This window comes from Lampetra fluviatilis, chromosome 36 (genome assembly GCF_964198595.1).
Source record: "Lampetra fluviatilis chromosome 36, kcLamFluv1.1, whole genome shotgun sequence".
NCBI classification, from domain to species: Eukaryota; Metazoa; Chordata; class Hyperoartia; order Petromyzontiformes; family Petromyzontidae; genus Lampetra; species Lampetra fluviatilis.
Genome location: NC_136310.1, coordinates 3,725,084 through 3,751,975, shown reverse-complemented (window position 1 = coordinate 3,751,975; position 26,892 = coordinate 3,725,084).

Below are 26,892 nucleotides of genomic sequence, written 5' to 3'. Positions count from 1 at the left end.
GCGTTGTGGCCGAAACATCGTGAGAATTATTTTATTATGTTTTATTTTTATTATTTTATTACTTCCCTTCTACGTGACTTTACCGAAAGAACCAAGAAGATGAATCCTGGAATTTATTCTGGGATTCAGCCACCCATGATTAAAACACATTTTCAATTGTAATGAGTTGATGGTTTCTACCCAGTCACCAATTATTGCAAGAAAAAGAAAACATCACGTTACATTTTGTACTGCACTTAATTTGGTTAAATTCCAACTGTGAGAAATGTTAATGGTTGTTTGAATGTCATACAACGAATTGTATTAATCTGTGGCAGAGCAGATGGGAACATTTTGCCCCCTACCTTATGAACCAGAGGTCACTTGAAAATAATTCACAATCTGAATAATGCATTTATTACTGCAGGAATCCGATGAGCTACAAAGCGCCTTTTCACAGATGTCACAGGTGGCTCTGTGATATCCGCTTCTGCGGGCCATTCTCTAACATGTAAGGATTGGATTCTTCATCTCACGACATGTAGCGCCTCAATATATTTCTATACGCTAGAATAGAATGCTGGTAGCACATACACACAGTGCAATAAATAGTAGTGTGTATGTGTCTTTGCACGCATGATAATGTGCATGCATTTGTATGCGGAGGAGTAACGCATAGTGGTTAGTACACACTGCTGCGTTCCAAATGACTGTGGTTCGATTCCCAGCCATGCAGATCACTGCCAATTGCTTTATGAACATGCACTGAATGTCCTCTGGCGAGGTCAACTCAGCCTTAAGTGTAATACTGGTGCATTGTGCAACAATCAGCACCAGAAATAAAAGCAGCTGAGCATTGTGCTGGCCTTCCTCTACTCCCTGGTGTGCCAGAGATGCCTTCGTATTGTGCTTGCCAACAGCATGTGCCACTGTGGTCTGTGAAGCTAAATGGGCGATCTTCGTGCGCAATTAAAGAACGCTCATCTTAAATTAATGAGGCCATTACAACCCTTATTAATATTTCCATTCAAGTATTAATTACATAAATTTATATACGTTTGCGAACGTCAATGCTAACTTAATATTCCAATAGACAATCATTCCTCAGTATAAATAATTCGCTAGATTTTTTTTCATATTTCATGCACAAAAATTACACGGACATTGCCGTATGAATCTTAATCAATTAAGGTGGCATGCGCGCCACTATGGTATATATTTCTATACACACTCACTGCCCCTGATCCTCTACAGCCATCTGCTTACCTACAGGTTGTACTCTGCAGCTCAGATGAGTTTGGTCGTTGTCCCATTAAGGCACTGGAGACATATGGAGTACCTGGTCTGACCGCCACAATGAGATGCATGCAGCAAAAAGGAGCCTCATGGGTGCCCCAATCCACACCTGGCCAATATAAAAGCCACTGCTCTCAGCTCATTTGCATAGAAACTGCCCTGGAGTTGACCCTCGGCAATATTCTGATGGTGAATTGGACACTTTGCCACCGTGCCAACTGGCATGTTTTTTTTATCGCAGCACATACGTGTGATATCACATATTCTCAATGTGTAACAACGGTCATCAGACGTCATACAACCATTTCGACATCTACCAGAAATGTAAATGCCGCCCGTTTTTCAATGACCTGTATTTTTATTGCCTTTTTTGTACACGTATATTCGTGAAAATGTGTTGTTCTGGTCAATCTTGTTCATTGTGCAGTTCGCAGTTAACGGATAACTGTTCGAGCAAATTTGTTTCAAACCGATAAGCAAATGTGCACGGGACGTGATTGAAATGCTTCTCTTATCAGACCATTCAGGACATGTCTGCCTCCACGGGTCCAACGCCACCAGTGATCACTTGAGAAAGCTGCCCCCAGTTCTGCCCGTGGAGTGGTGGGTGGTGTGTCTCAACACGCATTAGCAAGGCAACACGCAGCTCCGCTGAACCAACTGCCAGCCGCGGCTCCTGAAGGAGGTCTGCTGCCTATCACAATGCGTTGCCTTCAGAGCCATTGTCTATGTGACAGTTTAGCTCTGCCGAGGATGTTAATTTAAGATTCATGAAGAAGTGACTGGGCTCGAGACTCCGGGCTGCATGCGGGTGCAGTGGCGTTGTGGCGTTGCTGTTACAGCTCGTCTATGATTGGTTTCATGTTCCAGTGCAGAGTCTTGTTCAGGCTTTGTCCCACTCAAGGTTGAGTTGTAAATTATTTATAATACGGTGCAACGAAGGGAGAGAAACATGCTTGGAATTGCATTGAAATACGGAACGAGAGCGATATACGGATTCAAGAACGTGTGCAGTTAATTGCATCATTCAAACTGTTAAGACAAGTGGCTCCCATAAACATGCCATGCTCTCGATCATTGTCCCTACGTTAGCAGGGGAAGAGACCCCGCATTTTCCCCAATCTTCTTCCCCATGAGCACCTGTAATATCAGTGCCCCCACCCCCCCCCCCAACGGCGCTCTGTACCTGGCTCTTGTTGAATAAATAAAAAGACAAATGAAATTGGGCATGACACGTCACTGACAGGGATGATGGCCGATGGAGCGGATGCCATGGAACGGAACGCATCAGAGAGGACGTCCATCAGCTCATGTACAGGTGTTTGGTGGGTTGTTAAATCACAAGATCATGAGCGGTGGTGGCGACTTATGAAGGCTTCTTGAGCAGTGGATTGAACGTGGCTGATGACGATGACTCGGAAGGGAACCGTAAAAAAATGTAGTTAGCCGTCTTTTTACTGAGATTAAATTAACCAATATTCTACAGGACAACATTTCCCATTTGTTAAATTGGCTGTAATATCCAACCAACCTTCATTTCTCTTCAACTGTGATGGCATTTTCCACTAATGAATAACACTTTATCATTTTGCAGGGCATTGATTGATTTCCCTTTCCTCGATTAAACGTCCAGTATCCTCCAGCCAATTCCGTATTATTCCACTCATTTTCAGCAACATCAGGCCTTAGATAAGTGAGAGGCGTGAAATTTTAGAATGAGCGCTAGACATGTTGTTATTTTAATATAGTCATGATGATAATAATCATCGTGGAAAACCAAGGAATAGAATGCCTCTCAAGAGGGTGTCCACTAGGGTAGATTACATCGATGAAACCAGTTCCTGTACAGGTGCGAGATGGTTTGTTAAATCGCAGGAGCATGAGGAGGTGGCAGTGGCTTGGAGAGGCCTTCAACCAGCAGTGGATTTATCAGGGCTGATAAATGGTCATGAATCATAAGTTGACAGTTCTGTTGAGTGTATTGAACTGCACAAATGAACCACAATACGCTGCTGATGTCGTCAGGGAGCATAAACCACCATCACGTGAACTACGAACATTGTTGCAGCAGCGGCTTTTGGCTAACCATCGACGGTCGCTGCATCACGCGCATTCACATGCGCTTCTGCAGGCCGTCTGGAACGCTCCTCCTTCCGATATGAGGAAGCCACTGGAGCTCATGCACTTTCAAATCTAGATTGAAAACGCATCTCTTTAGAACTGCCTTGCGTGATTTTACCGAAAGACCCAAAGAATATGATTTCCTGCAGTCACGAAAGCTTTCAGTCAAAACGTTAAGACATCTCTCCCTGTTGACATTAACTCCTTTGTGTTTTTAGTTTATTGACCTTCACCCGCATCTCCGATTGGCGCGTTTGGCTACGTACGGTGCGGAAGAAGTTCAACATACATACATAGCATGCTGATTTATTGTCATTGTCAGCCGGTAACTTTCCACTGCTGGGCTAAAGCACCCCCCGCCCCCCCCCCCCTTCCGTTTGTCTCCTCTCCTTCATTCTCTTTGTTGTCATCTCGCCACTGCCGTCTCTTCCACACTCGGCACTTCGACTCTTTCGCCGATCTGCCGTGGTCCACCTCGTACAGGATCCCCACCTTATTCGTGAGGGAAGCGTTCCGGAGGTGCTCGCGAATAGCAAATTTCGCGGATGATCGCATCGGCCGGCGAATATCGTACTCGCCAAGTCTGCAGATGCGTCTAAAGCTTTGAGAGGTGATCTCTCTGTCTCTATCTCATCTCTTCATATCATCACCTCCTCTCATCACATTCTCTCTCGTCGCTTGATCTCATCACTCGCTCCCACTTTCTGTCTCTCGATTCAATCGTGTCGACTTCCAGACGCGATTCGCCGATAGCCAAAATCGCGGCGAGCAAGTTCGTGAATAACGAGGTGAAGCTAAATTTCGATTTAAAGCTTTCGTGACTGCAGGGATTCATCTTCTTGGTTCTTTCGGTAAAGTCACGTAGAATGGAAATAATAAAGTAATAAAAATAAAACAAAATAAAATAATTCTCACGACGTTTCGGCAACAACGCAAGCAGCCGTCCTCAGGTGAAGAAGGAGGACGGCTGCTTGAGTTGTAGCCGAAACGTCGTGAGAATTATTTTATTATGTTTTATTTTTTATTATTTTATTATTTCCTTTCTACGTGACTTTACCGAAAGAACCAAGAAGAAGAGGTAAAACTAGTTCATTGTGTCCATCTCTCATCGGTTGTTCTCGTAATGTGGCCTAGCCATTTCAATCGCACTGCAGCTTATGCCATGGGTACGGTGGTTTTGTAGCGTATTCAATATTCGGTTTAAATATCTACTTGGTGGCGTAAGTTGGTTTCACAAATATCTGTTATGAAGGCGGTTCGATCCCCGTCTAACTGGTCCATAAGCGATCTAATGTCGGATCCTTTACAAATGTTGCTAAATGGCGTGTTATTATTGATATAATATGATTATCTTTTCATGGAAAATGGTATTAAGTAATAGCGGTTTCCATCAATAAGTAACTTGTCCATTGCGAAAATGTATGCCTATTCCAAGGAAAACATGGGGGTGGGTAAAGATTAATCGGCCATGCTCTATCCACTGCTGCATGAGAACCACCTGTGATGTTCTTGTCATGCGTTGATTTTGTTTTACCTCGTGATTCTTAGCAGCCCTTCCTCATCTCACATCCTGTTCAGGTGAGGCCTCAATGGGGAGGTAGCTGAGGGCCGAGCTCGGTCAGGCTGCATTCTCATTGGGCGCTGGTGACATCATTGTAGTTAATATAATTAATATAATAGTACTTAATATAATTAATATAATAGTAGTTCATATAATATAATGACCCAAGAACGTGTGCGTGTCCCGCGCGTGACGTCACTCCACATGCCGCACCCCTCCCCAATAACCATGAGGAGGTGACGGCACTCCACATGCTGCACCCCTCCCTAATAACCATGAGGGGGTGACGTCACTCCACATGCCGCACCCCTCCCCAATAACCATGAGGGGGTGACGTCACTCCACATGCCGCACCCCTCCCCAATAACCATGAGGAGGTGACGTCACTCCACATGCCGCACCCCTCCCCAATAACCATGAGGGGGTGACGTCACTCCACATGCCGCACCCCTCCCCAATAACCATGAGGGGGTGACGTCACTCCACATGCCGCACCCCTCCCCAATAACCATGAGGAGGTGACGTCACTCCACATGCCGCATCCCTCCCCAATAACCATGAGGGGGTGACGTCACTCCACATGCCGCATCCCTCCCCAATAACCATGAGGGGGTGACGGCACTCCACATGCTGCACCCCTCCCCAATAACCATGAGGGGGTGACGTCACTCCACATGCCGCATCCCTCCCCAATAACCATGAGGAGGTGACGTCACTCCACATGCCGCATCCCTCCCCAATAACCATGAGGGGGTGACGGCACTCCACATGCTGCACCCCTCCCCAATAACCATGAGGGGGTGACGTCACTCCACATGCCGCACCCCTCCCCAATAACCATGAGGGGGTGACGGCACTCCACATGCTGCACCCCTCCCTAATAACCATGAGGAGGTGACGTCACTCCACATGCCGCACCCCTCCCCAATAACCATGAGGGGGTGACGGCACTCCACATGCTGCACCCCTCCCCAATAACCATGAGGGGGTGACGTCACTCCACATGCCGCACCCCTCCCCAATAACCATGAGGGGGTGACGGCACTCCACATGCTGCACCCCTCCCTAATAACCATGAGGGGGTGACGTCACTCCACATGCTGCACCCCTCCCTAATAACCATGAGGGGGTGACGTCACTCCACATGCTGCACCCCTCCCTAATAACCATGAGGGGTGACGGCACTCCACATGCTGCACCCCTCCCTAATAACCATGAGGGGGTGACGTCACTCCACATGCTGCACCCCTCCCTAATAACCATGAGGGGGTGACGGCACTCCACATGCTGCACCCCTCCCCAATAACCATGAGGGGGTGACGGCACTCCACATGCTGCACCCCTCCCTAATAACCATGAGGGGGTGACGGCACTCCACATGCTGCACCCCTCCCCAATAACCATGAGGAGGTGACGGCACTCCACATGCTGCACCCCTCCCTAATAACCATGAGGGGGTGACGTCACTCCACATGCTGCACCCCTCCCTAATAACCATGAGGGGGTGACGTCACTCCACATGCTGCACCCCTCCCCAATAACCATGAGGGGGTGACGTCACTCCACATGCCGCACCCCTCCCCAATAACCATGAGGAGGTGACGGCACTCCACATGCTGCACCCCTCCCCAATAACCATGAGGAGGTGACGTCACTCCACATGCCTTACCCCTCCCCAATAACCATTATCGGGTGATGTCACTCCACATGGAGCTACCCACCTCATTAATAATCATGAGCTGAACAATTTTTCTATTTAATATTTCAGATTTACTGAAATATACACGCGTCCTTGGACGGGCAAGCAAGCTAGTTGTAGTTAATAAAAAAAAAAGTTAATGCCCATGGCTTAGCCAAGCACGCAGTCCACAAAGCTCGAACGGCACCCAGCGGTATTGTTTAATTTTGCATAGTTTAAAAAATATATAATTATAACCATGTTTGTATTATTGTTTTCTTAATAGCCAAGGATACACAGTGGGATCATCAACGGGAGGGCGAGACGGCGTATAACAAAACGCGCGATTTGATGCAGTGAGTCAGCAAGCACGGACGCGCTTGTGATTAGGGAATGAACGAGAGCACGTGGGCTCGCCGCCCTACCTTGGCAGGGGCAACGACAGGGGGACAACGCATTTCAAGGGGAAGGGGAAGAAATGGGGACAAAGGGCAGGGAGGTGGAGGGTTACAAGATGTGACGGTCACCATACTGAGCTCGCAGTATTAAGGTCTCTAAATGCGTCGTTAAAACCCGCCACCACTCGACGCAGCCAATTAGCAAGGTTTGTCACCTTCTTGGTTCTTTCGGTAAAGTGACGTAGAAGGGAAATAATACAATAATAAAAATAAAACATGATAAAATAATATAATATTCCCTTCTACGTGACTTTATCGAAAGAACCAAGAAGATGAATCCCTGCAGTCACGAAAGCTTTAAATCGAAATTTAAGGTTTGGCACGTAAACAGAACACGCCAATTCGTCACTTGCACAGCACACCGGTTGTGTGTTGGAAAGCCAAGCCACAACAGCTGGCGAAACGTCGTACTCAGATTGTAAATGTTGTGGCTTTGCTTTCCAACACACCGGTGTGCTGTACCAGTAACGAATTGGCGTGTTTTGTTTACGTGACAAACCTTACTCATTGGCTGTGTCGGGTGGTGGCGGGTTTTAACGACACATTTATATATTTACGTGATCTAACCCAAATAACCAGTGTTATGGATGATATTGGTCGCGACAGCCGACGTGTTAAACGGAGTATGAAGGTCACCGGTTCCATCTCCCGGCGAAGCAGTTGACACAATGGGGACGTTTCTTTAATCGTAAACCACATTTTAATGCGTTAACTTTTCAATGAGACATGGCCAGTGTTGCTCTTAATTATACAATTAATATTCAGCATCGTACGTAGCCAATCATGATAATTGGAGGTGCGGGGGAAGGACAACAAACTAAACACAAAAGAGCTGTTGTCAAGAAATTAGTTTTCAATCTAGATTTAAAAGCGCACAGCTCCAGTGGATTCCTAATATCAGAAGGAAGAGCGTTCCAGACGGCTGCAGAAGCGCGTCTGAAAGCAAGCGTTGCAGTGACCGTCTTTGTTTGGTGGCTAGCCAGAAGAGTGTACAACAAACGTCTGATATAAAACATGGATGTGATAACATATTTTGAAATGCTTTACAATTGCCCATTATACCATGCCCTGTTTCCTCAGTGGTACATTAATCAGAATTTTTTTTTTTAAACTTCATTTCCAGCAAATATTTCCAAGAACCCTTGAAGGACAGCAGAAAAAGGGCTCATTTAATCTCCCTTTCTACATGTGATATTTATATTGAAATCTCACGAATATATATAAATACATTCGTTTTAACTGTGACATGAATGAAATGAAAAAAGTTATGCCGAGCAATGCAAAAAATGTGCGGCACATGCGACGTTCTGCCCAGTGTGAGAGTCGTGGCAGGCTGAGAGAGATTGGTCAGCATGACAGATTACTGCTGGCACTGTGTGGTTCAGTGTCATCAATTCTAGCCAGTCAGAGTTAAAACCAATAATTAGACTCCGCGGAGATTGATCTCCCAGCCATCTGTCTTCTTCGTTGCCTTTATTAACATTGTTTTTTTTTCCCTCTTCTGGAAGTCACATGCACACGCCAGCAAGCTAACATAACATAAAAACAAATATCCCCCGTGTAGCCTTGACAGACCGGAGGGGCAAGTGCAGTTCGCGAGCACCTGTGAAGGCCAGCACGGCACATGAGGGGGTGGGTCGCCAGCACCACGCCCGGCCCTCTTTGTCTTCAAAGCGGCGATGTTTACACACCACATCAGGTACTCCTTTGAGGCTGAGTCGACCTAGGGAGACCCAGGACCGGTTCAGATAATCATCACTTATGTTGGCCGTGAGTGGGAATCGAACTCGACCCGCCGGGTGCGCTAACCAATACGCTACCGCTCCCCACGAATCGCAAACCTATTACACACGTGCACACGCACCAACTCGCATCATCGTGTACTGTGTAGTGCTATAAATGATCGGTGTTACAACTCGGTCAAAAGATAACGGGTATCCATTCCCCGCTGGTAGTTCAGAGCCAATTGTGGACATTGTACATTCCTATAGTGGGGGGAGGCGCTTGAATATCGTCATAGGACAACCACTGTTGAATTCCCACAACGTGGTACTAATTGTATCGACCGGGATTGAGTTATTGATTGTCAATGAATTCCTGAAAGCTAAACATTTAGTTTTCGTCACCATTGATTGAGATTGCTCTGGATACCTAATGTATTTGTTACATAAGGACGCACTCACAAACGTTATACATATCAACCTTTTGAAATATATTTTTTTGAGCTCAATGGGCCCTACCGTTGGGAAAAAAATATATATATAATAATAATAAAGGTTCTATTCTTTAGTTTTTTCGGTAAAGTCACGTATAAAGATAAAATAATATTATTATTTTATAAAATAAGATAAAATAATATTATTATTTTATCTTTGATTATTATTTTATCTTTTTCGGTAAAGTCACGTATAAAGATAAAATAATATTATTATTTTATAAAATAAGATAAAATAATATTATTATTTTATCTTTATACGTGACTTTACCGAAAGAACCAAATAATAATTCCTGCAGTCATGAAAGCTCCAAAATTAATAATAAAGGTGCTTACAAAATTATCCCGGGTAGCAGCCAGGGTCAAGCCACTGCTGGATGATGGTGGGGAGATCGAATAGCAGACCTGGGTTGTCAGGCCAGTATGCTCGCAAGAGCACTATGGCAAAATCCTGCAGAAATTATAATTGATACTCGACAAAACCAGACCAACATCGTTTGTTCTCCCCCTGTACAAATGTATAAAATGCTTCTCAATAAGTAAGCCGCATGGTATTTGATGAACGAGCTAATCTAAAAAAAAAACTATACAATTCATGAGCGAGAAATTAAACCAATCACATCTCTAAATTTGAAGCATAATTTAAAAATGTGTCCATGACCTCGCAGGTGCCTCGAATGTTACAGCGCCGTATTCATTGACACATGCTACAGCATGCATTGCCATTTTTCAATTCGCTACTCAAATATCCATTGTGTTATAGTTATAATGCTGACGCGGACATGTGCACATCAGTCCGACATATTAAATACATGATAGAGTCACGTAGATAGGTTCAAAGAAAATAACAAAAGTAACCAAAAAACTACGACCTTTTGATCACAACACAAGCGATCGTCATCAGGAGGAAAAAAGAGGGGGAAAGCTGCTGAAGCAGACTGTTTTAAAGGTGTAAAATGGGTGTAGCCCAAGGGTCATAAACGAAGTGGGCGGGGCTAGTAATGTTAATGTAAAAAATTAGCATGTTAATGTAGGATCGAAGAGTGGCGGGCACGTGTCCGTGAAGGTGGCTATGTTAATGCGAGAGATGAGCATGTTAATGTGATATCGGAGAGCAGCCTCCACGACGAGGGCGTGGAGGTGGCTATGTTAATGCGAGAGATGAGCATGTTAATGGTAAATCGCAGAGCAGCAACGTCGAGCTGGGCGAGCGAGGTGGCTGTGTCAGTGTGGGAAATTTAACATGTTAATGTAAAATCAGAGAGCCGAAAATAACCTTTCAAACAGCCTGCCTCAGCATCTCCCCCCCCCCCCCCGCTTTTTTCCTCCTGATGACGATCGCTTGTGTTGTGATGTAAACGTCGTAGTTTTTTTGTGATTTTTGTTATTTTATTTTAACCTATCGACTTGGCTTTACCGAAAGACCCAACGAATACGAATCTCTGCAGACATATTAAATACATTCATAATAAAGGTTTTTGGGTTAGATCACGTTATTTATAAATGTGTCGTACCCCTCCACCACCCGACACTGCCAAACAGTAAAAAATGTGTCACGTTGACAAAGGACAAAATAATTCACTTCTTTAGCCCACCGGTGTGTTGAAGAGCGAATCGACATAATTTTAAATTTGAGTAGTTGGACGTTTCGCTGGTAATTGCATCCAGCAATTATAGGACACAGGTGGCAACTCAATGCTTGTTTTGCCCCCCCCCCCACAAACACGCATGTGATTACGGGTTTTAAAATGGCACGCACACTACACATTGATCCCCCATTTCAGTTGGATTGACCAGAGGGCTAAGTGGTGTAAGCCACCACATATAAACAAAGGGGCATAATCACACTTGCACGGAGGTAGTTGCATTGTATACTTGTTCACAATGGTGAGAGGGTTACTAATGGAAGGTTAAGATCAGTTGGTCGCCTTCTCCAATGCCACCATGCCAAGCCATCGCTAGCTTCCCATCCATGCAGTGTATGTTTTCAACGCCAAGCGTTACATTTGTCCATTTGTAGTGCACAAACATGAAAGTGGTACATAATAAATGTGTTTGGGTTAGATCGCGTTATTAAAAAAATGTGTCGTAACCCTCCACTACCCGACACGGCTAATCAGCAAAGAAGTGTCACGTTGACAAAAGACAAATAGTTCACTGCGTTAGCCCACCGGTATGTTCAAGAGTGAATCCACAACATTTACAGTTTTTACAATATTGGTCGCGAAAGCATACGTGTTAAAATGAAAGTTGTAACCAAATCACCGCCGAATGTGCCCGATCTCATCAGATATCAAAAGCTCAACAGGTGCTGAGCCTGCAGAGTGCTCGGTGTGTAACGGGGATGAGGCTGATGTGGGGCTATATTGTGGGCAGCAGAGGGTAGTGCGGGTTGCCATTGTTGTGTTGAGCAATGCTACTACATCTTTGCTAGCCATGACTAACCTTTAGTGACAATTGTGGTGAAATATGGTCAAATGAATTCTCGTGTAGGCCCTATCGCCAATGCAAAGGTCACAGATAGAAAGATATATAGTTAGTTTTACCATGACACGTAGAAGCTATAGTGGGTGCAAGGTTGCCACGAATCAATCATAGTATTGCATAATACACTCTTATGTAAGAAATAGAATCTGATCCAAATTGATCCAGACTAGATCAAATTCTACAGCTCTTACATGACCAGATCTGCAAAATTGTGGAATGGACCGGTTTGGAATCAGATTATGGTTGCGGTTCAAACCACATGACCAGGTCCAATTAAACCTGAATGGTACACCTCAAGAAGATCCCCATATAGCCTTAACATAGTTTTGGGGCAAGTTCTGTTCATGAGCACCTGTAAAGAACAACACAGCACACGGAAGGGGTGGGTGGCCAGCCTCCCCAGTGTTGATTTTTAAAATTGTACCAGGTACTAATTTATGGCTGAGTCAAACTAGGCGAGGCCTATTACCTATTCAGATATTAATCACCTATGATGGCCTTGAGGAATACTTGAACTCGCCGGGTTCATAACACACACACACACACTAACCACTACACTACCGCCCTCCAATACCACAAAGTGCACATATTCTAGATATGTGCTGCATGCCACTGTGCACCTACGAACATTTGTCAAAGGTTACCTCCAAGCAGTACGACAAATACGGCATTCCGAGCTTTGATTCTCATGACTCACGACAATATCGCTAGCCTAGGATGCATGATTCTCTCGACTGTGTTTGTGAACACAGAGACAAAGACAAATATCACCCTGTATCGCCTCGAACAGACTGCACCAAAGGGGTGATGTGGCCAGCACAACACTGTATCTCCGGTGCCGATGTTTGCACACGCAAGATGCACTCATATTCTTAGGTTCTTTCGGTAAAGTCACGTAGGTAAAAAAAATTAAAATTCATAAAAGTAATTATTTATTTAAAAAAAAATGTGCCTACGTGACTTTACCGAAAGAACCTAAGAATATGAATACTTGCAGTTACGAAAGCTTCAAATCTAGAAAGATGCACTCATTTAAGGCCGTGTCGACAGAAGGAAGGCCCAGGAACAGTTAATGATGAATGCCATGGTGTTAGTCATGTCCTTGATTACTAGCTGTGCCCGGGAATCGAACTCAAGTGGCAAGGTTTCTCGTGCAGTGCTATGGCGAAAAAAACACACGTAAAATAGTGCAGATTTCAACGAAAAACCTGTATTGTAGAGCAGTTGAGTAAGTTTGTGAAATTAAATATCACTGTTTTCATGCTAAAATTGCCATGCCATGAATCTAACGTATAATATGGTTATTTTTGTCTCAAGAGTATGCATTAGCTGTGCATGCACAATACACCTAGTTCTTCTGCATTTCCATCTGCTCGCTTAGGGAAAACTTAATAGAAGTTTCAGGTTTTCGTTTTTGCAGTTATTCGTGTTTATCTAAGTATTTCATGTGCCAACTGTTGGTCAAATACATTTCAGCATTGGAGCTATATTAGTTACAATTTTTCTACATGTAATATATAAAGCAGTCTAATTGAAAATTTAAACACTGTTGATTGAGAAAGGGGAAATACAGAAGTTCACAATTTCTGTTTATAGACATTCATCTGGAGTGCATTAATGCAGCGATGCTTGCAATCAGGCTGCTTGCCTAGACATACACTCCATTGTATTCTAGCAAAAGTTAAAAGGGTCTTCTCTCAGTCTGAAAGCATTTCCATGTGTGGCCCAATGGCTCGAATGTGAGTGAACTTAGCAACCGCGATATTACACGGATTTCTTTTTGTTTTTGTCCCAGTTACTCCTATGTGCTATGGGCATCGGTTACCGAACTCGGCTTTATTTCATTCTAGGAACCCCCACAATGAGAAAAAAAATGAATGGCATTCTTCCTCAAAGAGTCCTCATAGAAGATTCCACAGCACACTTCCCAATGTCTCATTCAATAAACATCTGTTTTTATTGTTGCTTGATTCATACAGAACTGTGGTTCTATTTAGCGTGGGTTTTTTTGGGGGAGTTTTGACCACTGCAATTGCTTTCCAAGTACTGACCCTCCGAAATGGAAATGTGAAATGTTTACCACTTGCTTCGGCCCACCAGGAGAGATGAGCATCACCCAAAAAGCACGTTTGACCAGATAAGAATTATTCGCACGCTGCAAGGTGGAATAATAACTTGGTAAATGTGGCACTCGGCCATTCTCCAAGTGCATGGCTATCGTGAAGGCGACACGATGCTTCAGATATGGGTGCAGTTTTCCAGTAGGGGAAATGTCGCTATGTGGTTTTACCAAATTAAGTAATTTCATCTTCTTGGTTCTTTCGGTAAAGTCACGTAGAAGGGAAATATAATAAAAGAATAAAACTAAAACATAATCAAATACAATTCTCACGACGTTTCGGCCACAACGCAACAGCGTCTTTCCGACAGACCTGTTCTTGAATGACGCTGTCTTTCCCACAGACCTGTTCTTCACCCGAGGACGGCTGCTTGCGTTGTGGCCGAAACGTCGTGAGAATTGTATCTTATTATGTTTTATCTTTATTATTTTATTATTTCCCTACTACGTGACTTTACCGAGAGAACCAAGAAGATGAATCCCTGCAGTCACAAAAGCTTTAAATCGAAATTTAAGCAATTTCAGACAAAGTTTATCATTTTGAAAAATTGGAACATTATACGTGGCCTACCCTTTTTCATACGATGTCACTAGGTATTTCATGCAGATGGAGTGTAATTTATGGTTAACATATCCGGAGTATTAACCAGGGTGGCTGATGGAGTTAAACCACAAACCTCTGTGACAAGTGACAAACATACTACAGGCTCGGATATAGCGGATTGGATGCAAGACATATATTTATAAAAATGGCTTTGAAAATGGCCTGATATGGCCATTAAAAGAAGCCCCCTTAACCATCAAAACACCTCAACGCATGTTTTTCTTTTCACTGTCATAGATCCTTATAGATGCGACAGCCACGTGTCTGTTCATTGTGTGCTCCAAGCTAGCGGGATGTTTACTGAATCCACACTCCCGTATGCCCTGACTTACCTCGAGAGCATTTCACCATTTGAAATATTTCAGCAATACCTTGGCTGAAACACACGAGCCTTTTAAGTTATGCTACCGGTGGAAAGGTCACTAATTTGTTTTGTCAAAATTAAATTTCCTTCAGAGAAATTTCTTCCCAGAAATGGCAATCTATCATGCCGTCCTGTCATTTAATTCCAGTACATACCAGGGATATGAATGAGAGTATAGTGTATAATGCAAACTAATATACTGGAGTGTCTGTCATTCCACATTAAAATTCAGCAGTGTAAATATAAAATGACACATAGATATGGCCGTTAAAGTTCATGGATTTCACGTGCATTTAATGTGTTGCTGTTGTTGTTATCAATAATGGTGGTATGAACAGTTACACTCTTGCAAACAAATACCAAAATCAATTGTTTAAGGGTGTAAAAAATACACTTCGTATTGTCTGGATCAGCATGTAATTAACGTAATGTTTTACTGAATATTCACATAAACGTCCAGCGATCTTGAGCCAGTGATGGAACTTTCACATTCCTGCGGCAAGAGCCACTATCTGTAGGATAACCAGTGATACATTCACACAAAGTGGTTTCTATTTTAACGACTCCGGAGGAATGATGGTTTAAATCGACGGCTAAATTTTGGAATCAAACTCACGTATTTGCGATTTTTTTTAGAGTCGTCTACCAACATCGCTACTCTCAGCAAGCTTATTCGCAATCAAATTACTATGATTAAAGGTTTTTTGCATTCTAGATATATCATAAAACTGCGGAATGTACAACTTTTTACGAAAAGGAAAGTTATGCAAAAGGAAAAGGCTGCATTGCCTTTCTGGCCATGATTGCCAGGCTTTTATATTTTCATCATCTTGATACTGGCAAAGAGCGTCTCTAATTTATGAATGCTGAGCTCTATAAGAAATATCGATTGCCTTCAGATGCCGTGTAATATTATGCAACATCCCAAGATATTACGCCAAATATGCCATTCCATTAAATTGTATTGATTGATCTAATATCCCATTAAATGCACAAAATGATGTATCACAGTGATGAACTTTGATTGTAATTGTTTCTGCTTGCTAAATACGTATTTTATTAAACAGATTGTTGTATGGATTCATGTACGTTATACACGTTCCTCATAACCTGAGAATTGAATTGTATGCTTGAGGTTGACTCAGCCTATCACCCCAAGGATGTTGATAAAATGATTATCACTCTGTAGAAAGGTACGAGTAGGTGTCCTATCAAGGGAATGAATGGCAGTGGGAGTTGTATCAGTGGCCCAGGGCTACATATAAACACGATAGGCTTGTTTGATTGCATTTATTCTCATACGCACTTCACGTCTTTATTAATCTTCCCTCTTAATATCGACTCGGTACATCGATGCATTTTAAAAAATCTACTTGCATCTCTGATAATTGTTTTGACATCCTATCGCTAAAGTTTAGCATTCTTGACAAAACTTTAAGTAATTTATATTCAGATAAACGTAATATTTTGTTCAGTATAAATGTTTGGGTTCGGCCACGTAATGCTCTTAAAGTTAACGCTGAGCTGAACATTTATACTTGGTGCATTAAATGCTCGTACACGTGACAATTTGATTTGTTGGGTCGTAGAGGCACTTAACAACACAAATGTCGGGCGCCACGGTGGCGAAATGTTAACTCCTTCGCCTGGTATACAATAGGTCGATGGGTTCCATCCCGACCCTGACGCCTGCAGTATATTTGGAGTTTTCACGATCTCTCTATCGTGAATTTTTGTCAGGGCCCTCTGGTTTTTCCCTCCACATTTAGAAACATGCATTTAGGTTTTTGGCTGCTATAAATGTTCACGCGATAAGCCACCTCATTGAGCTATCATTTGGGGTCGCTTCTCAAAAAGATCTACGTAGCTCGGTGGGCCTTGCCTGGTAAAATGAAATAAAACGTTTAGTTTGTGATTTGGCCAGGTTGTGAGGTGGCCTAACCCAGACATCTGTTTTGAATTAAAGTATTGCCTGTAGAGACCTACATTTAAAATCATTATATGTTGATTGTAAATTAAAAATGATGCTCATGCATCTTAAACTTTTTGTATGAGCCTGTTCTTAAAGCATTTTTTTTTATTCTGAAACATTTTATTTTATTTTATTTTCACGGAAAATCTAATTCTCAAAAAAATTGCGGAAATTGCTTTTTAAATGTATATGACCAATTTATTGCTGAGTATGAGTGAGTATATCATTCGGCATTACACGGCTTGTTTATTTCTGTATTGTCCAGAATATAAGTTGCACTTCTTCCCTCCTACTTTATAGCTAAAGTTGGAATGCGTCTTTCAATATTGTAGGAGCCAGTGTGAGTGTGTGTGTGATCAGCAGAGGTGGGACAAAGTCATTGTTATGCAAGTCCAAGTCGAGTCGCAAGTCATCAAATTCATGACTCGAGTCTGACTCGAGTCCAAGTCACATGACTCGAGTCCACATCTCATAGGTGGGACAAAGTCATTGTTATGCAAGTCCAAGTCGAGTCGCAAGTCATCAAATTCATGACTCGAGTCTGACTCGAGTCCAAGTCACATGACTCGAGTCCACACCTCTGGTGAGCACCGATGTTAACAACCTCGCCTGGTATGCATGAGGTCGTGGGTTCGAACCCAACCATGACGCCTGTATATTTGGATCACTGATCAGATTTGTCGCACAAGTTTGCGATGCATCTTAATATCCTGAGCATCTCATCATCCAAGGAATATGTTATTTCACGTGTGAGACATTCTGTAGTGCACCGACAAAAGAAACTCAATCATTTAATCGGACACCCCCTCAAATCCACACAATTCGTTTTGCACTGCCACACAGGTTCCCTAAAATCACTAAATCACTAATTGAACGTTTCACTTCATTATAACCATGACACACCTAAAACTTTTTCACATTGGGTCACTGCGAATAAAAATGAACATTATTGTTTTATATGTTTTTTTTATTTGAAGATTAATTTATCAGATTCATCACATTTTTATGACGTTATTTCAGTGCGCTGCTGTTATTTAAACAAAATACTGCAGCTAACAATGGCTAAATAGATACGTGGCAATTCCATATTAAAATACCCCTACAATGCTAATGAAATCCTACAAAAAAATAGTTTAGTTGAAACCTTAAAGCAATGTTAATTAAATTCTGAACAACAACAAAAACCCAGACATTTACTTGGGGCATTGCAGTCACACGTAATTAATAATTATTCACACGTTTTTTTTTGGTTGCTTCAAATCATCTAGTTATAAATGCAAAACAAAAACATTGCAAACTTAAATGGCAAGTTCAACAAACTATTGATACAATCGTCAAGTTGATTTGCATGGGATGGCCTTGAGTTATTGTTGTTGTCAACCTGAAATTTCCACTGCCATTTTCTTCCATTTCTTCACTTCCTCCGTTGTCCTAGTCCAGTAGTGGCTTCCGGGCCTACACAACGTCCCTCGTCATCGCTCGAAGTTATGCTAAGCCCTTTTCAACGCATGCAAATTCAACCCCGATGAGGCTCTGAAAGCTGAATGGAGTTCAACAGAACTCACAAACAAACACATCGTGAAAGACCCAACGCAGAAGTTCCCTTGGTTTGATCTTCCATGAAGCACGTGGTCCACCTTAAACGGCATCCACACAAATCGTGGCAGATGCCGATACCTGATGCACAAATGGAAAATTTAAAACGATCCAAGGTGCGACTGTGGTCATCAATTACAGACCATAAAAACGTATAATGACGCAATGCCCGACATCAGAGCGTCACACTCCGCTGCTCCTGATGCAGTTGTCTGGCTTGACCACATTAATGTGACATTGTAGCTCCTGCTCTGCTCATCGTCAGCAACCCCCACAATCCTTTAACCAGAATCTGACCTACCTTGGTAGATCCGGACACTCCATGGAAGGTGTGGACACTTTCTCCACGAATGGAAACTTAACGAGAGTCCAAGTTTGTGGCTGCTGCTGCTGCAGTGGTGGTGGTGTGACACCTCACACCGTGCGACATATCGTGAACGACTGCCCCCAATCGGATAATTCAACAGCGATCTGAAACAAATCAACACGGCTACTGACTGAAGCAGTTGAATGGATACCAAATCTCGACATCAATTTGTAATCTGTTGCAATCCCCACAAATGCTACATGGGAAGACTGTGGCCATGGCTCTCTTCCTCGTTATCACTCTGCAGTCAGCTTCATCTCTCATCCCTTATTCATATTCTTAGGTTTTTTCGGTAAAGTCACGTAGGTAAAAAAATTAAAATTAAAATTAATTAAAGTAAAATAAAATAAAAATAAAATAAAAATCACGACGTTTTTTCAGTTGTACCACTGAGATGTCCTTTCCCCATTGCCACTTGACTCCTTTTCGTTAATAACAACATCAGTGACCCCCTATTCCTTTCCTTATTTCTTCAGTTCAATTACAGGTGGAAATTTCACATCCGAACCGGTCTCACCGCAGGTTCATGGGCAGGGGCCGTTGCGTTTCCATAAAATGGAATACATTTGGTCGACCATGGTGAGGTTACGATATGTGTGTACGCATTTGGATTATTAATGTCTGTATACGTGTCGTTACATATCTGCCATCTATGTGTCAATCAACACCCTGGACACCCTTGCAAATGAGATATTCCATCTCAAAGGGATTTTATAAGTGAAATATTACAATTAATAGAATTAATAAAATATAGTAACGATGTTTTTGAGCAGCTTACAATAAATGTATCCAACAAGATATATCTAATTTACTAACCACACGAAAAAATTGACTTAAGAAATACCGAAATATTCTCACGTCTTGATCCAAATATGTCCACTAAACCCTGTAAATGCGATTTCTTATGCAATTCTCCTTACACGTGGAACAATATTGGATCTGCTTGGCATGAAAAAGCTCTTCCATCTCAAAGCGTGTTTAATAAGCTGTTAAATTCACTCATTGGACAATAATAATGCAAATGCTTACGGGTGATGCCTCACTTCAGAATGTCAAAATCTACGATTGTGCTGTAGGTAACTTTTTAATTGCATTTCATATTAGCATTGCTAAGCTAGATTTGTTTACTTTTCCCTTTGCAGTTGTTTATTTTTATATAAAAAAAACAAGACGTTTAGTCTCAACAGGTTTGACACCGGATTTTAAATGAAAGGTTATCTTCCTATCATCGTCAACCAATGTTGCAAGTTCGCCTGGGTGGTCATGGTTCATTGTATCGCTTTGCCATGAAACAATTCCTTTCTACTCCGGTGACTGAATGGAACCTGAACCAATTATTTAGCAGTGTGATAGACAGTACAATTAGCGGGGATGACACGCCTTTGTTAATTACCCAGTTGAATGGTTAAACCTAATTACACCTTTCAAGCATTTGTATTCTGTTACACTGAAAGACCAAACTGGATAACCACGATTGGATGCAATGGTTTGGATGGTAAATGCTATTGGAATTACATTTGACAAAGTTATAGTTCATTTTGTTGACTCATGTATTCATACATTCACCAGCATTTTGCTTCAATCTGTTTTAAAAATGCAAGCAAACTGTTCTGTAAATGTTTATTTAAAGTGGCGTAAATAGCGAATGCAGAATATTGAAAGCGCTGCAGTGAAGCTCTGCATTCATGATACAGTTTTTTGGGTTTGATCGCGTTATTATAAATGTGTCGCTCTGCATAATGCCGGATATTTTCGAGTGCCACGCAGCGATGCGCATTTGTTAATTTCAAAGTGACAGATCTAATCTCATAAATTGTTCATTCAATAAATAGTGCATTTTGATTTTAGCTGCAACATGGTTATGTTATGGACGATTCCAGTTAAGTAGAATTACAAAAGTCAATCTCAGATTGCTTCACGGAGTAAAAGCCGCCACTTGCATCGATTTATTTCCACCCCCGCCGCCAAAAATCGCTCTCTCTCGCACTATTTTCGTATCCATATTACGCAGTGTTCGTCTGATTCATTTCAGATACATGTACGTATGTGTGTGTGTTACGCCTGTGGCACTGTGTGTTCAGATATTCATTCGATTTCTCGTTAGTATAATTTTTCGATATCAAGAATCATTGAAGAGAAGCTGCATTCATATTGTTATAAACCACTCATCTTGAATTTCTGAAAGCGGCGTTTGTTTCGTCAATGCTGACCATCCTTCCATTGCTGTAAAGTATTTCAATAGCTATTAAAGCAAAGCGAAGTACATGCTTGTACGTAATGTATTTCTACAGACATATCACACATCCAGCCATGTGATACCAATAGAACGCTCACCTCACAATTGGAAACTTACAAGGTCAAACCTTGGTTGGGGTCAACTCAGCTCATCATATTTCCACGGTCAATAAAATGATTAACACTTTGTGAAATTCCAACGTGTATTATTTCGTGGAAATTCTGGTCCCTAGCGTAGGAATGCGTAAATTCTATCACAAGCACAGTGCTTACAAATAACACTTGTGCTTAACCATACTTATAATATGTAGAGCACTTTTTATACTAAGTATAGCTATGGCGTTTTAAACTTTCTGTGTATACAAATGTTCACTTTAGAATATACAGTACTCTATATGAAACGTTATTTTTAGATCTTTTCTAATCAAATCGCAAGTAACATTTGGTATTTGTTTAATTGTCATCATGAAGGTGCTGTTGTTTACAGATATAATTATAGTCTGCGGGAGGTTCACAGTGAGTGCTGATGTTACTTCATGGTTTCACTAAATTAAGTATGTTGTGATTTTTTTTCTTTCAAATTGCCAAATTTGGAGCTTGACACTAAAACACAGGGGACACATTCGTTTTGACAACGCCACGGGATCTTTAACATCCACCGTGAAGTATAGGGCTTGCACTTACGGTCAATGTAACCGCATTATTAACTGGGGCGGCTGATGAGTGTGAACTGCGAACCTCTGCAATAAGTGAAACACTTGGCTGTGTCACCACCACCGGACACATCAATCAGCTTGCCAGCCGCTCAATACTTGAGCAGGTTAAGGTTGGTAGACAATTGGGATTCTTCAGTGAAAATCTGGGCGCATGGTACGTGGTTGGGAGCATGACATACTGGCGATAATTTCAAACGTGGAACTTTTGACATTGGTGAAGGGCACACACAATGGCACACTCTTGACAATCTCATCACTTGATAATTGCCTGCAGCATGTATATCTGCTTGAGATTAAAATTTTACACAAAGTGTGCTGCAATTATGCAACCTCAGCAGCAAGCGTGCTAATGCAGCTGAACTATTCCTTCGAATCCTTGAAATAAAGTGACATGAAACCTCCACGTACCTTTGTTAGCTGTCCTTGGCTACTTACAGTGTGCAAGAAAGTCAACGTGCACACGTGCATTACCGTCCGACTGTGGTGAATGCCTTCGAGCATATCACCCTTAATTAACCTCATAAGCTATAAGCAAAGAAACACATTAAGCCTTCCTTGTGAGGATATGTGCGTGTGTATCCAGTGATATTGGCCATACCGTGGGTTCTGGCTGTTATTTCGCGTCGTAAGGATATATCGAAGCAAGAAAAGCTACCCTCTGGGCAAATGCCATTTTCTCAAATGCATTTCTATACCTACTAACCGATGGCCCTATTTGTTAAGTAATGCATTTCTCAACAGATTATCGATTGCCAGTGATAAAAGTTTGAAAAACAAAAAAAAGGGCACCACTATGCCGATGTGTGCCGCTGGACGGGAGGTGATGGGCGGGGGCAGCCATCGTCGCCCTGGGCGTGGCTAGTAGGGCATTGTCCTGCCTTGTGGAAGGCAGGATGTTGATGCGGCCTCTGTTTTATTTTGTAATGGGCCTGACTTAATCAGATAATTATCTCTGATATAATTGTATTGATTAAATTAATTCCATCGCCCGCCCCCCAAAAAATAAACTGTGTTGTATCCCCATTCACAAGAGTGTTGTGAGATTCTGAGCTGGTGGTGGCAAATTAACACTGCTTTGATGTTGGAGGTGGGGGTGGCAATTCTCCCCACGACAATCACCGCCGTCGATTGTCCACAAAGTAGTACGCATTTTATCGATGCTGGAGGGAGAAACGATCTACTGAGTTGAACCGCAACTGTGATTTGAACTCGCGACGTTCTGTTGGGGAGGGTCGAGCGCTCTGCCAAAGTGCCGCTCAGCTTTGCCAAACATCACACAAAGAGGCTTTTGTTGTTATGGGATGTGGATGGATGGATGGCTTCACTTTGAGAAATTCTCCAATTCTCTCTCTCTAGGATTGGCAAATTAAAGAATATAAGTGTACAAATGACAATTCCAGCGACTGCAGTGACTTCAATGGGAATATAGATAGCAAAAGCAACAAAGCAATTGAGGCAGGCAGGCGAGAAGACAGAACGCTGTACGGATGGATGAATAGAAAGATGGATAGATGAAAGGATGGATGGTTTGTGGATGGATGTGAGAGTGCATGGGTGGTATTGGTATGGATGGCTGTGTGGATGAATGAATCTGCGGATGTATTGATTGATATCAGTCACCAAATGCCCGTACAGTTGTTCCAAGTCAAAATATGCCAAGATGCACCATGTAAGCACTGCATGTTAAATACAACCGTTACATGTTAAATACAATGCACAGCATGATAATACAATGCTTTATTAATCTATTAAGTTTATTCCATTGTACTTACAGACCTGGATGCACTACAATGAAACACGAGTGCAATATGTGTTTAATTTTAACATATTTGATTTTAATAGGCAATATGGACAATGGTTAGCCACATTGAAAATGTAGATTAATACTCTGCAAACGGATGAAATGTTTATTCTATATTGTAAGGTTGCTTTATTTTAATGGTACATTTATTGTGAAACGTCCGTCGGGTAAATGGTTCTTTAAAAAAACGTACATCATTGAGAAGTGTTGTATTATTTAACTTGTGTAATATGTTGTATCATCGTCTTAAAACAAACTTAGGAAATATATGAAGATAGAGAGCGCAATGGTATAGAACAAATGGGTGGCCTAGTGGATTGGATTTTTTTTTTTACAGAGTACGCTTGTTTAAATCAAACCACTATAACATTATCATCACATGATAATGGTGTGTTTGGTGGTTCTGTTGGAAATTCCACATTCTCATGATAGGGGCCATGGACTTCAGTGGAAGACTGCTGTTAGCTTCATACAAAGTAGGAATCGTTTTTATCAACCCCGGATTAATGTTAGCTTGGGTCTATCTTTAAAGACGGTCACTGCATCACGTGCTTTCAGATGCGTTTTTGCAGCTGTCTGGAACGCTCTTCTTTCCGATATTATGAAGCCACTGGAGATGTACACTTATAAATCTAGATTGATAACTAATTTCTTTGGAGTTGCTTTTTGTGTTTAGTTTAGTGTCCTTTCCCCACAACCCCATTTAGTACGGTTGGCTACGTACAGTGTAAAATAAGCTCAACATACATAAAACCAGATGTGAAAACTTTGATGCTACAATTGTCAAATCTCAATTTGACTTTCATGCCACTTGGATTGGATTCGATATATATATATTTTATTACTTGTTCTGGTGTCACCAATTGAATTCCTGTCCCACAAGCCCCTTAATTATTCCTCCATATTATTGCTGGGATTCACTTCTTGTGAACACGCTACATTATTGGACTTGTGTTAAATGCATTGCACCAGCTGTGCTGTCAGACATATGACAGAGGCAAAAGCATTAACAAAGCAGGGAAAAAAGTAATTGTCTTGGTGTTACTCTTTGGTTCTTTTGGTAAAGTCACGTAGGTGAAAAAAATAGTTTAAAAAATAATAAATAAATAAATTTCGATTTAAAGCTTTCGTGACTGCAGGGATTCATCTTCTTGGTTATTTCGGTAAAGTCACGTAGAAGGAAAATAATAAAATAATAAAACATAATAAAATAATTCTCACGACGTTTCGGCCACAACGCAAGCAGCCGTCTTCAGGTGGAGAACAGACTCTGCCTTCTCGACAGACCTGTTCTGCACCTGAAGACGGCTGCTTGCGTTGTGGCCGAAACGTCGTGAGAATTATTTTATTATGTTTTATTTTATTATTTTATTATTTTCCTTCTACGTGACTTTACCGAAAGAACCAAGAAGAAAATAAAAAATAAAAAAATAAAAAATGAACGCTCTTCTTGGTGTTGGTACATTGTGCATTGATGTTGCATTGATTGGAAGATTGTTTGTTGCTAATATTTAGTTCCTCCAAAGATATGTATTCAAACCAATTAGCAAGGTGGTGGAGGCAAGAATGATCGACTCAGAATCAGAAGGATTCGAGATCAAATCCTCGCCTATTATTCCTCTAGAGATATGGAAAGTCATTATTAATTGTCCTATAGATATACTGGCTTCTGGCATAGGAACGCGGAATATCGACCAATAAATGTATGTATTTATTTTTAATTTTTGCACCGTACGTAGCCATCCGTGCTAATTGGAGGTGCGGGGGAAGGACAACTAACGAAACACAAGACTTAGAACTGCCAATAAAGTAGAGTTCCACCCATTGCCAGGTTTATGCACATTGACTTCTGTTTGTATCGTCATCGTCATCATCGGCCAAGATCAATCAACTTCTGGATGAAAGACTCTCCAAGTCACGCGCCATCTCCCATAATTTTTGCTGATGTATTAATCCATCCAGCTCCTGCACATGATCTGATGTAATCGCTTGATCGCCTTAGGAGACGTAATCATGGGAGCCTTCCATACCTTGGCTGCGACTCCATCACTTTCCTTGCCCATCAGCCAAGATCCCTTCTCAAGGAAAATTTCTCCCTTTCCCAACTGAAATGTTTTATTAAAACTGGGCATGGTCTCTAATCCCTCCGTTCCTCTTTCTGCCTCTCATTGTCAGTGAATAGTATTGATAACTAATGTATGAAGAAAAAAAATTCAATTAATAATTCAAAGCAAAATGTAATCGTTCAATCCTAGAAATAATCAACACGAGAGCCCCCCAAGGGCAGTATATGGCAGCATTTGTTCGTATCCTTGCATCCAATTTTCGTTAATAATCCTGAATTATGACGGCCCATAAAAGCTCATGCCATCATATAACGCTGCATTATGCTTTCTACAACTCATAACTGAGGCAAAATTAAATCCGGAGCCTTAAATCACATACACATACATGTGCTCGTATATACATTGAATGGCTTTGGCAATTTAAACGGTTTTCCGAACGGCTACAGAAAGTAATATTTCAAAAGTAAAAAAAAGGCAAGTATTCCTTCTGCGAAATGTTTACTGGAGCATTTTTTTTCTTCGCAAAAGGTAGGTATGACAAGGTAGTAGCTGGCAGTTTTATTAATGCGCACTCGAATTTGGTAGAAAGCAATATGTTACGTTGAAAATAATGCCATATTTTCCAGAGTAGGGCATTTCTTACGGGAAATATTTTCACTGCATAGCTCTAAAGAAAGGGTCTGCCTGTCACGTTTAATATGTGGTGTAACAGACACATTATGTGGTTCAGAGACAGCTTTTGTCATGCGGGCAAGACTTTTTTTTTTGAAAGACGTAATTTTCTTTCCCAATAAACCTGCACTTATTTATGTATTCCTTGTGCACATGCTGTTGAATAAATTAGTTTAAATAACTGCAAGCTTTTAAACACCCCCCCCCCTCCCGCGTCTGTCACTCAGTAGCATACACGTGTACACCAGTCAGTCGATCAGTAGGTTATGTATGGTGGAGTCAAGCGTGGGTATTCCCACTTCTTTCGAAACGTCTGACCGGTGTGAAAGAGTAGCCCATATAATCAGTACAACATACATTCCTTGCCGATTTTTCAACGCTGAATGCAAGCTTGGGCAAAGCAGAAAAACAACAACAGTCCCAGACCACACGAAAACAACACAGACCCTCCGTAAAATTGCATATTAAAATTGAACTGTCGATATACACGGGTAGTGTATCGATCACCAGTGGCGATTTCTAGAGCTCTCTCTAGTGGAGGCTCTTCTGCCAGCAGTGGTGTCAGCAAGCAATTGAATGGCTGCA